Genomic DNA, 13,354 nt, shown 5'->3' on the forward strand with positions numbered 1-13,354 from the left:
TACTGCATTGTCGAACGTTGCCAAACCTTTATGATGGGCAAGGTGTAAATGGGCCTCGTTGCCCGAATACCTATTAAATCAATCAGTGACCTCCTAATGTCAGGTACTTGATGACGTCACAGTGGCCTGCCACATTTGACGTCACTGTCATCTTTTATTTGTTTGTTGTTAACGTCGCACTCAGCAATATTTCAGCAGTGAGTAAACAATCGAGTCAGCACCACAGTCCTGTGATCAGCATTAGTGAGAATACGATGTATCATGTGTCAACCAAGTCAGCGAGCCTGACCACCCGATACCGTTTGTCGTCTCTTACAATGGAGTCAGCATCACAGTCCTGTGATCAGCATTAGTGAGAATACGATGTATCATGTGTCAACCAAGTCAGCGAGCCTGACCACCCGATCCCGTTTGTCGTCTCTTACAATGGAGTCAGCACCACAGTCCTGTGGTCAGCATTAGTGAGAATACGATGTATCATGTGTCAACAGAGTCAGCGAGCCTGACCACCCGATCCCGTTTGTCGTCTCTTACAATGGAGTCAGCACCACACCACCCGATCCTGTGGTCAGCATTGTGAGTTAGAAATACGATGTATCATGTGTCAACCAGCGAGCCTGACCACCCAATCCCGTTTGTCGTCTCTTACAATGGAGTCAGCACCACAGTCCTGTGGTCAGCATTAGTTAGAATACGATGTATCATGTGTCAACAACGTCAGCGAGCCTGACCACCCGATCCCGTTTGTCGTCTCTTACAATGGAGTCAGCACCACAGTCCTGTGGTCAGCATTAGTTAGAATACGATGTATCATGTGTCAACCAGCGAGCCTGACCACCCGATCCCATTTGTCGTCTCTTACAAGTATTGGTTGTTGAATATAGTTGTAACCAAACTCTTCACTGATATCTATGTCGTGTGACACCATACAGCGCACTGTCACAGTGTGGTTTAACAGCTAATGCCCAAAACTGAGCAATTAATCGATATTTGATAGCAACTGTATTAATTTGCTCTTTGCCACTTAAATACATTTACAAGATTCCACCAATACACCAATTACTGTTTAATTCAATATATATGGTATCATTTCAGCTAACCATTGAGACACATTTTCACAAAAGTTGAAAATAGAGTTTGCCTGTCCACAACACAGACAACAGCTACATGTCCATAACAAAATATATTTTGCTGACCAAGCAATATCTCCAGACAGGGCGTACATTGCTGTCAATCGATCTCGGGTCAACTTGCCGATTTCAATCCATGTTGTCATAGCAAATGTTTTTTAACAGGGGAACAAAAGACCCATGGTTCGTTTTTTTGATAGTGACAACAATCACTGGAACCGGCCACATCTGTCAGCAGCGGAACAACAGTTAAAACGGTAAGAGCTAACAGTATAAAGCAGTGCAAATATTTACAACAACGTTGGGGGTCAGAGGTGCGCAAATAAACATACTTTCTGGGGTTGTTAGTGTGGAAATTGTGTAAACGTGCTGCTAAGCTACGAGAGAGAAGGGTGATAGTTTGTTGTAAAACTGTGGCAATTTTGTCGTGCAGGGTTGACTCGAAGTTTGGAACGGGGCTCCGAGAAGTGGTATCTTGTTTGAGTGAGAATTGTCCCATCGCATGTCTTTCGGGGTTTAGGACAAAGGCTTGTTTATTCTCATTTCCTAACCATAATGTTTGACAGGTTTGATTTTGTGTTTGAAGACGTTTACACGACGGGGAAATATGTCTCCAAAACGGTAAAAATGTAATCGTTAGCTTTTGAAAGAAGAAGAAAATACAAAAACCTTTTTAATCACCGTTTCAACGGGACTCGGATACATTAACATAGTCGATGTTGCATTTGCTGTGGGAAGAACTTACACGAGTATGGAAGGTAGCGGACCTGATACAGTCGACTGCGTCCTGTCAAAACATCTTAAAACATGGTACATGTTGTTCCGCTGCCTGGCTCGGCATGGAAGGAATAAGAATGGACGCACAGTCAGTGGAATGTGTCTACAAACGATATAAGCGCGGAGTAGTACAAGCAGCTCACACACAAGAGCATGGACTAACATCTGGTTTCTGAAATGAACATATTTTACAGAAATAAAACAGTTCCTTAATCATATTCATGAAATATACTTCCTTTCAAAAGTTTAGATTCACTTAAAACACTCACTGCAGGTTATGTATATACATATGGTTACATCGAAGATTGATTTCTCCACTAACTTGGGGGAACCAACTGCAAACCTTATGCAGATGAATTGCACGAGGATCATGCATCAAATTGCTGAAAAGTATGAGCAAATATCGTGCATGTGAACAGCTGCGTTTTGGTGTAAAGTTTTGTTAAGAATTCGCCAATTTTCACTGATTTTGTATCATTTATTGAACGCATGACAATTATCTTTACGTTATGAATTTGTTTTACAATACATCAGTTCATGTGTAAACAATACCTTTAAACAGTATGGAATATTTTGCAAAATTTAGTTTAGAACAGTTGCCTGAAGTAAGTGGCTATATTTGCACTAGTGAATCTAAACGTTTGAAAGGAAGTATATAATATAAAGGAACCCGGAGACTATCTTCATTTTCAGTTACTGTAGTAATCTATTGTTGCAACATATAATAGACTTGCATGGGCTCCATTGGGGATATGTATTTCAGAGTCTGTATGACCGACTAGGATTTACGTTATGTACGAAATATGTTAAATCCACTTTACAAAATATCACCTCTGCTACACTCGACCTAAATACACATCACCTGTTACCTGGGCAGCTAATTGTCCTGAGGAGCCATCTAGTTTGTCTCAGCTCCTGAACCGTGGTATTTCCCCTACAACCCAGCCCATTTCTGTATAGCAGAAAAAGCAATTTTAGATTTTCCTCAAGATGCAGAAGAAGATTTTCCTCAGGAATCCCCCACCACACAGGGATTATTTAAACATAACTAGACTTGTTTTGTTTTATTAGAATTATATAATTCAGGGAAGTGTTAGTTTTAGGTGTCCCGCATCTTCCAGCAACACTTTGTCAGTAGGCCTGGAATGCTACAATACTTTCGCATGCTGGAACCGGTGGTATCTTTAAACCGCACGTTGGTTACATCGAAAACCAAGGCTCTGTCCCGAACGAAGGTACGTTTGAACCTATTCTGGACATCTCCGCGATCAGAATCAGCGTAGCTCCATAGTAACTGCTTCATGTGAGCGTCTCGCCTTCAGCATCCTTATGTTCGTCCATTGTGTGTGTTACGTAACAACTTCCTGCCTGCAGTTAAATCTTAAATATTAAAAATAGTTCTCATTGATAACTGTATCACTACTTCTCCTTACATATCACTTGACGCTGGGCGGATCGTAGTCTGTCTCACAGTCCCTGAACCACATTAATTTCCCTACTGCCAAGCCCTCTCTGCTGTGCTAAAGCCCTAAATAAAGCAAGTCTAGATTTCCTCAGGTTCAGGGTCTGTTAACATCTGCAAGAAAACTAACTCTGGTCTCCCTAGGGCTCCTTTTCAATATAAATGGGCTTGTTTGTTACTATCAAAATTAAATATATTCAGAGACTAAGCCTTAGTCTAGGCGGATCGGTACGGTACCAGTAAACTACCGGGCAAAAGAAAGCTTTCACTTTTTAAGTAAATGTATAAAAAAAACACGAAAACCCTGCTATTTGTTTGAAACCAAGCAGAAGGCATTCGCCAGAAAGCAACATGGTCCCGATAACAACGCAGCTGTCTGAAAACTTCGTAGGAATTGTGCATTTTTCAAATCGTGAAAAACGTAATTGTGGGACATTGTGATCCAAATGCACGTGCATGATTGTGGCATTAATACCGATGTTGGACAGAGCATGCATGCAGTAACCAAAAAAACCACCACGAATATGCCAAGACTTAAGCAAGCGCAACGAGAAAGGTACGTGCAATATGGGGGCTTCAATACGTCAGCTGACAAGAACCTGAATTACGGCAAATGCAAGACCAGCATTGCAATGCATATTTAGTCAAATAACTGGAAAGGGATTTCTGTTTGTAAAGTAATCATCCTAAATCTCACGTACGTCTTTGTTTCTATTTTATGGTCAAGAGAAGTCGGTGAGAACTTTCTTTTGCCCGGTAGTGTATGTGGACTCACATGGTACAACTTGCCGCCCGGCTTCACAGAGTTGATATGTAACCAAACTCTCCGCCCCTGGTCGGGCTAATTACTGATGGAATAACCCGAGGCATGCTCACACACCCTCAATTATCCTGAATTAACCCATTTGGCAAAAGTCTTGACCCATTTCAAAACACGTGGCCTAATTACAAATGAGTCAACATCTTTGGTACTTGGGCTGCCAAAACTGGGATTATTTTAGTTCATGACAGTGCCGACAGAATGAGCCGTAATTGTTATCGAACCATATGGTTCAATATATTCATTTGGGAGCAGCCCTTACTCCTATATCATACATTCTGGACATATACGTCCTATTCTGTACATAGGAAGTATTTACTTGTTCATTACACACACATTTCAGAATGCGTTTCAAGGATACATTTGAAAGTTGTACAATAATTTATAGGTAATTATATAAAATGATGTATTGTTGAAACCATTTATCACAAGTTGAGGGCCGGTTTGGGCGTTGACACTTTCAGATATCAGAGACGTAATCATGCGACAGGACGCTCCATAAAGAAAGAGACGTCTTGATACGACAACGGCGCTCCACAAGCACAGAGATGCCATGATTTGACAACGGCACTCCACAAGCACAGAGACGCCATGATTCGACAACGGCGCTTCACAAGCACAGAGACGCCATGATTCGACAACGGCGCTTCACAAGCACAGAGACGCAATGATTTGACAACGGCGCTTCACAAGCACAGAGACGCCATGATTTGACAACGGCGCTTCACAAGCACAGATACACCATGATTCGACAACGGCGCTTCACAAGCACAGAGACGCCATGATTCGACAACGGCGCTTCACAAGCACAGAGACGCCATGATTCGACAACGGCGCTTCACAAGCACAGAGACGCCATGATTTGACAACGGCGCTTCACAAGCACAGAGACGCCATGATTTGACAACGGCGCTTCACAAGCACAGATACACCATGATTCGACAACGGCGCTTCACAAGCACAGAGACGCCATGATTCGACAACGGCGCTTCACAAGCACAGAAACGTCATGATTCGACAACGGCGCTTCACAAGCACAGAGACGCCGTGATTCGACAGGCCGTAGCCACCAGCTCACTTCTCTACCATGGTGCCCATTGATAAGATATGACCACTGCAACACTGCCTGATCCCCCTTCACCGGCTATCTACCGCTGCCCAGTCCTAAATAGAAGGTCCATCTGGCACAGGGTCGGCTAACCATCTCATTAGCGAATACCCCGTGTATTGCCAACCGTTGATGAAGAACCTGGAACTAATTCATAGAAAATTCCCTGGCGAGCTTTCAGCCACAGTATTATCTTCAATGACAATACAGCTGATAATCCGTTAAAAATATTACAGGGATGCGAAGAGTTTCCTCCAGGTGCTATTTGCTTCACACAATGATTATACTCTAGAATGATATTTGTCTGTTTGTGTGTCGAACCTACTGAGGAATCTAAACTGCAGGAATTTCACATGCTCGAACGCCTATCTTACAAACCCTTACTATTTGTTATTTCTGAAACAGTCACCAAAATTCCATTCCTTTGGATATCCGTGGTTTTAATCGATGAATTCGAGTTATTTAACTGTATAAGTGGTATCAGCTACAACAGACAACATTTCAATTAGCTTCAAAGGACATCGTCAACAACATCACCACCGTCATCGTTAATAATTATTTTTACAATAACGTGTTCACCACTTTGGTAATAGGGAACATCTTGACGGAAATTCTAGGTTTGAACCGACTATCAGCGGGCCTGACCACTGAGCCACCCGTCAGTTGTTGCGAGAATACCCAAGATACCGGATAGCTACATGAAAAAATGTTACATTTTTTATTGTAAAATTATGCAAATTCGGGAGATGTTTTGCTTCTGTTTTCATCGTTTTCTATTATTTTGCTTGTTTTGTTTTTAGTTCTTTTATTTGCAACCGTATCATCTCGTATCTGATCATGTTTTTGTTTCCCCAAAGAGAACCCTACATTCATCAAATGAACCTAGCTGCATCTCTCTAGAACCGCTGCCCTATACACCAGTGTGTGACCTGCCATCTTCATCATCTCTCTGGAACCGCTGCCCTATACACCCGAGTGTGTAACCTGTCATCTTCATCATCTCTCTAGAACCGCTGCCCTATACACCAGTGTGTGACCTGCCATCTTCATCATCTCTCTGGAACCGCTGCCCTATACACCCGAGTGTGTAACCTGTCATCTTCATCATCTCTCTGGAACCGTTGCCCTATACACCAGAGTGTGTGACCTGCCATCTTCATCATCTCTCTAGAATCGTTGCCCTATACACCAGTGTGTGACCTGCCATCTTCATCATCTCTCTAGAATCGTTGCACTATACACCAGAGTGTGACCTGCCATCTTCATCATCTCTCTGGCATCGCTGCCCTATACACCAGTGTGTGACCTGCCATCTTCATCATCTCTCTAGAACCGCTGCCCTATACACCAGTGTGTGACCTGCCATCTTCATCATCTCTCATAGAACCGCTGCCCTATACACCAGTGTGTGACCTGCCATCTTCATCATCTCTCTAGAACCGCTGCCCTATACACCAGTGTGTGTGACCTGCCATCTTCATCATCTCTGTAGAACTGGTCTAACTCCCCCAAAGGCACATCTAAGGATCATGGTTGACATGTGTACCAAGTTTGGAGTAAGCTATCACAAATAGTTTAGGAGATATGCTTAGCGACAAAGCGTGAGGGACGGACGGAGCTCGTTTCTCTATCCCCGCAACTTCATTTGTTGCAGGATAACAATATACCATCTGATTCCCATGACAATATCTTTTCAAAGTTTATGGATAAAGTCACAAATGCCTACATTGTTTGAGGTACACTGCTTTAGGCCTAATGATTTATATTTCTCTGTTTGTCTCTTTCATCATGCAAAATCAAAGGATGACCCAACAATAACAGTAGCATGGCTTGGATTTTCTACTGACTTTGCTCTGAATAGGGAGATTTTCGAATGTCAGTGATTGTCCACTCCTGGATGGTGAAACAAAACAACACATCTTCACCACTTAAGGAAGTACGTTTCAATCATTGTGACTCTGATTTGGACGAATGCTGTTATGTTTGCTTCTCATCCCTCATCAAAGTTCCAACTCAATTTTACCCTGAGGATGGAATATTTTTTCGAAATGATCCCTCTCCTCGCCAGTGTGAAATGAAAAACAGTTAAGGAAAAATACTCCAGATTTTATAAGTCATCAGGTCTCTAGTGTAATCGCCACATGTGGTTTGTCTGGAGAGAGAGGACAGGCAGAAGCAGGGCGGAGATCTTAGCTCAGCGTGGGGTCTTGGGGAGAGGTGGGGAGGCTCCCCCATGAGTTCATATTGCATACACCAGTGACAGCTGTGAGATCAACTGATACCGCGCCAAGGCCATGGCTTCCGTGAATTGGTGTACAATTGTTTTAGACCCTGAAGCTGAGAAATCTAGGGACTTGCCACATTTCTAGGACTTGTAGTAGGCTTTCTTGGATATATTTAGCTACAGGGTCTGCAGGATAGACTAAGTCCTAAATAGAAGGTCCATCTGCGCACAAGGGTCCGGCTTCAACCATCTCTGTAGCGAATACCCGTGTCGCCAGGTGCCATCTTCATCATGATCTCTAGAACCAGCACCGCTGCCCCATATACACCAGTGTGTGACCTGTCATCTTCATCATCTCGCTAGGAACCGCTGCCCTATACACCAGTGTGTGACCTGCTATCTTCATCATCTCTCTAGGAACCGCTGCCCTATACACCAGTGTGTGACCTGCCATCTTCATCATCTCTCAGGGAACCGCTGCCCTATACACCAGTGTGTGACCTGCCATCTTCATCATCTCTAGACCCGCTGCCCTATACACCAGTGTGTGACCTGTCATCTTCATCATCTCTCTAGAACCGCTGCCCTATACACCAGTGTGTGACCTGCCATCTTCATCATCTCTCTAGAACCGCTGCCCTATACACCAGTGTGTGACCTGCCATCTTCATCATCTCTCTAGAACCGCTGCCCTATACACCAGTGTGTGACATGCCATCTTCATCATCTCTCTAGAACCGCTGCCCTATACACCAGTGTGTGTGTGACCTGCCATCTTCATCATCTCTCTAGAACCGCTGCCCTATACACCAGTGTGTGACCTGCCATCTTCATCATCTCTCTAGAACCGCTGCCCTATACACCAGTGTGTGACCTGCGATCTTATTCATCTCTCAGGAACCGCTGCCCTATACACCAGTGTGTGACCTGCCATCTTCATCATCTCTGTAGAACCGCTGCCGTATACACCAGTATGTGACCTGCCATCTTCATCATCTCTCTAGAACCGCTGCCCTATACACCAGTGTGTGACCTGTCATCTTCATCATTTCTTAGGAACCGCTGCCCTATACACCAGTGTGTGACCTGCCATCTTCATCATTTCTTAGGAACCGCTGCCCTATACACCAGTGTGTGACCTGTCATCTTCATCATTTCTTAGGAACCGCTGCCCTATACACCAGTGTGTGACCTGCCATCTTCATCATCTCTGTAGAACCGCTGCCGTATACACCAGTGTGTGGACCTGTCATCTTCATCATCTCTCTAGAACCGCTACCGTATACACCAGTGTGTGACCTGCGATCTTATTCATCTCTCAGGAACCGCTGCCCTATACACCAGTGTGTGACCTGCCATCTTCATCATCTCTCTAGAACCGCTGCCCTATACACCAGTGTGTGACCTGCCATCTTCATCATCTCTCTAGAACCGCTGACCTATACACCAGTGTGTGACCTGCCATCTTCATCATCTCTCTAGAACCGCTGCCCTATACACCAGTGTGTGACCTGCCATCTTCATCATCTCTCTAGAACCGCTGCCCTATACACCAGTGTGTGACCTGCCATCTTCATCATCTCTAGAACCGCTGACCTATACACCAGTGTGTGACCTGCCATCTTCATCATCTCTCTAGAACCGCTGCCGTATACACCAGTGTGTGACCTGCGATCTTATTCATCTCTCAGGAACCGCTGCCCTATACACCAGTGTGTGACCTGCCATCTTCATCATCTCTGTAGAACCGCTGCCGTATACACCAGTATGGGACCTGTCATCTTCATCATCTCTTAGGAACCGCTGCCGTATACACCAGTGTGTGACCTGCGATCTTAATCATCTCTCAGGAACCGCTGCCGTATACACCAGTGTGTGACCTGCCATCTTCATCATCTCTCTAGGACCGCTGCCCTATACACCAGTGTGTGACCTGCCATCTTCATCATCTCTCTAGAACCGCTGCCCTATACACCAGTGTGTGACCTGCCATCTTCATCATCTCTCTAGAACCGCTGCCCTATACACCAGTGTGTGACCTGCCATCTTCATCATCTCTCTAGAACCGCTGCCCTATACACCAGTGTGTGACCTGCCATCTTCATCATCTCTCTCTAGAACCGCTGCCCTATACACCAGTGTGTGACCTGCCATCTTCATCATCTCTCTAGAACCGCTGCCCTATACACCAGTGTGTGACCTGCCATCTTCATCATCTCTCTAGAACCGCTGCCCTATACACCCAGTGTGTGACCTGCCATCTTCATCATCTCTCTGCTGAACACCAGTGTGTGACCTGCCATCTATCATCAGAACCGCTGCCGTATACACCAGTGTGTGACCTGCCATCTTCATCATCTCTCTAGAACCGCTGCCCTATACACCAGTGTGTGACCTGCCATCTTCATCATCTCTCTAGAACCGCTGCCCTATACACCAGTGTGTGACCTGCCATCTTCATCATCTCTCTAGAACCGCTGCCCTATACACCAGTGTGTGACCTGCCATCTTCATCATCTCTCTAGAACCGCTGCCCTATACACCAGTGTGTGACCTGCCATCTTCATCATCTCTCTGGAACCGCTGCCCTATACACCAGTGTGTGACCTGCCATCTTCATCATCTCTCTAGAACCGCTGCCCTATACACCAGTGTGTGACCTGCCATCTTCATCATCTCTGTAGAACCGCTGCCCTATACACCAGTGTGTGACCTGTCATCTTCATCATCTCTCTGGAACCGCTGCCCTATACACCAGTGTGTGACCTGCCATCTTCATCATCTCTCTAGAACCGCTGCCCTATACACCAGTGTGTGACCTGCCATCTTCATCATCTCTCTAGAACCGCTGCCGATATACACCAGTGTGTGACCTGCCATCTTCATCATCTCTCTAGAACCGCTGCCCTATACACCAGTGTGTGACCTGCCATCTTCATCATCTCTCTAGAACCGCTGCCCTATACACCAGTGTGTGACCTGCCATCTTCATCATCTCTCTAGAACCGCTGCCGTATACACCAGTGTGTGACCTGCCATCTTCATCATCTCTCTAGAACCGCTGCCCTATACACCAGTGTGTGACCTGTCATCTTCATCATCTCTGTAGAACCGCTGCCGTATACACCAGTGTGTGACCTGCCATCTTCATCATCTCTCTAGAACCACTGCCGTATACACCAGTGTGTGACCTGCCATCTTCATCATCTCTCTAGAACCGCTGCCCTATACACCAGTGTGTGACCTGCCATCTTCATCATCTCTCTAGAATCGTTGCCCCATACACCAGTGTGTGACCTGCCATCTTCACCATCTCTCTGGAACCGCCGCCCCATACACCAGTGTGTGACCTGCCATCTTCATCATCTCTGTAGAACCGCTGCCGTATACACCAGTGTGTGACCTGCCATCTTCATCATCTCTGTAGAACCGCTGCCCTATACACCAGTGTGTGACCTGCCATCTTCATCATCTCTCTAGAATCGTTGCCCCATACACCAGAGTGTGACCTGCCATCTTCATCATCTCTCTAGAACCGCTGCCCTATACACCAGTGTGTGACCTGCCATCTTCATCATCTCTGTAGAACCGCTGCCGTATACACCAGTGTGTGACCTGCCATCTTCATCATCTCTGTAGAACCGCTACCGTATACACCAGTGTGTGACCTGCCATCTTCACCATCTCTCTGGAACCGCCGCCCCATACACCAGTGTGTGACCTGCGATCTTATTCATCTCTCTAGAACCGCTACCGTATACACCAGTGTGTGACCTACGATCTTCATCATCTCTGTAGAACCGCTGCCGTATACACCAGTGTGTGACCTGCCATCTTCATCATCTCTCAGGAACCGCTGACCTATACACCAGTGTGTGACCTGCCATCTTCATCATCTCTCTGGAACCGCTGCCCCATACACCAGTGTGTGACCTGCCATCTTCATCATCTCTCTAGAACCGCTGCCGTATACACCAGTGTGTGACCTGCCATCTTCATCATCTCTCTAGAACCGCTGCCGTATACACCAGTGTGTGACCTGCCATCTTCATCATCTCTCAGGAACCGCTGCCCTATACACCAGTGTGTGACCTGCCATCTTCATCATCTCTCTAGAACCGCTGCCCTATACACCAGTGTGTGACATGCCATCTTCATCATCTCTCTAGAACCGCTGCCCTATACACCAGTGTGTGACCTGCCATCTTCATCATCTCTCTAGAACCGCTGCCCTATACACCAGTGTGTGACATGCCATCTTCATCATCTCTCTAGAACCGCTGCCGTATACACCAGTGTGTGACATGCCATCTTCATCATCTCTCTAGAACCGCTGCCGTATACACCAGTGTGTGACATGCCATCTTCATCATCTCTCTAGAACCGCTGCCCTATACAACAGTGTGTGACCTGCGATCTTATTCATCTCTCGCTAGGATTATGTAAACCACACGAGTGCCAGTTTCATGTCGTAAATTGATTAAACCGCAAGTTCGGTGGGGAAAAGAAAGTGACACCGACGTGTTTTCCTTCATCCCGAGCATGCAGGTTGTGTACTTGAGTCTCCCGTGAGGTCATGTCTTGCGGTCAACCGTGGTCACTGTGGCCACTGCTTTGATGTAAGATCACTGGCCATGCTAATTACAGACATTATGTGACAACGTTGTAACGAACTGGTTGACCCTTCACCTCACCTATCAACAAGATCAGCTGGTCCTAATGCCGATGTATATTTCACATCGACAATTGACATGTGTGTTTCAACACCTTCTCTCCGAACAAATTGACCCTCTCGAATTACTGTCCGTGAATAATTGACCACTTACTGAGTAAGCATACGACCGATTTGGTCCTTGGGGTCAGCCTGATGACCACAGGGAAAGACCGCAAGTTAGAGCACTAATGATTTTGTTTGTCAATGTCAAACTGTTGTTGATTTCACGCTGTGAAACGGGCGTATCAATTTCCTTCTTAACACTTGTACGGTTTGTCCACGAGGTGATACCCACATACGGTAACCGTTAGTTCATGTAGCAGTCAATCAATTGTCAGTTTCAGTAATATTCATTTCATGGCTTTCTTCCACGTTCCCTGCAACAACACGTGTTTCTACTGGTGTAACATTTAGATGATCTATCTTCAAAGGGAATATCTACGGCTCCATCTAACACATCTAACACGGATCCAAGGACCAAAATGGTAATACTGGTTTTGGTATCTACATACCCAAAACCAGCGTTAATCAATCCTATAATCTCCTGGTAAACTCCAGTATCTTCACAGCAGAACTCGCAGCCATAGCTCAGGCCTTGCAAACAACATCTGACCAAACAAACACTACCATCTGCATTTTTACGGATTCCTTAAGCTCTCAAAAATTACTCTACAACAAAAAGACCAGATCTAATACATAACATATACAGGAGAATACTATACCACCAAATTAAAAATAATCAAATACATTTTATCTAGGTTCCGTCACATATCGGAGTCCATGGCAACGAAATGGCAGACCAAGCTGCTGAGACTCCACTAAAAAAACAAATTAAAAAAATACCTTACTCCAAAACTGACCTAACAAATAAAGTTAACAATTTAATAATAACAAAAATTCAATTATAACTGGCAAATAATAGGAAAACATTATCCGATCTACTAAATGTCTCATTCATACAAAATTATATCAAACAATCTAGCAACAAAAACAATAATACTAATTTTTACCATTTTAAAAATTGATATAACTATGTATATATGTTCTTTTAACTTTTCAAATGAGTTCTTTTTATCAACTTTTTAACCTTTTATATGTTTATCATTATTCACTTAATAA

The sequence above is a fragment of the Haliotis rubra genome, unplaced genomic scaffold (assembly GCF_003918875.1).
Source record: "Haliotis rubra isolate DU_JTF1 unplaced genomic scaffold, ASM391887v1 Scf140, whole genome shotgun sequence".
NCBI classification, from domain to species: Eukaryota; Metazoa; Mollusca; class Gastropoda; order Lepetellida; family Haliotidae; genus Haliotis; species Haliotis rubra.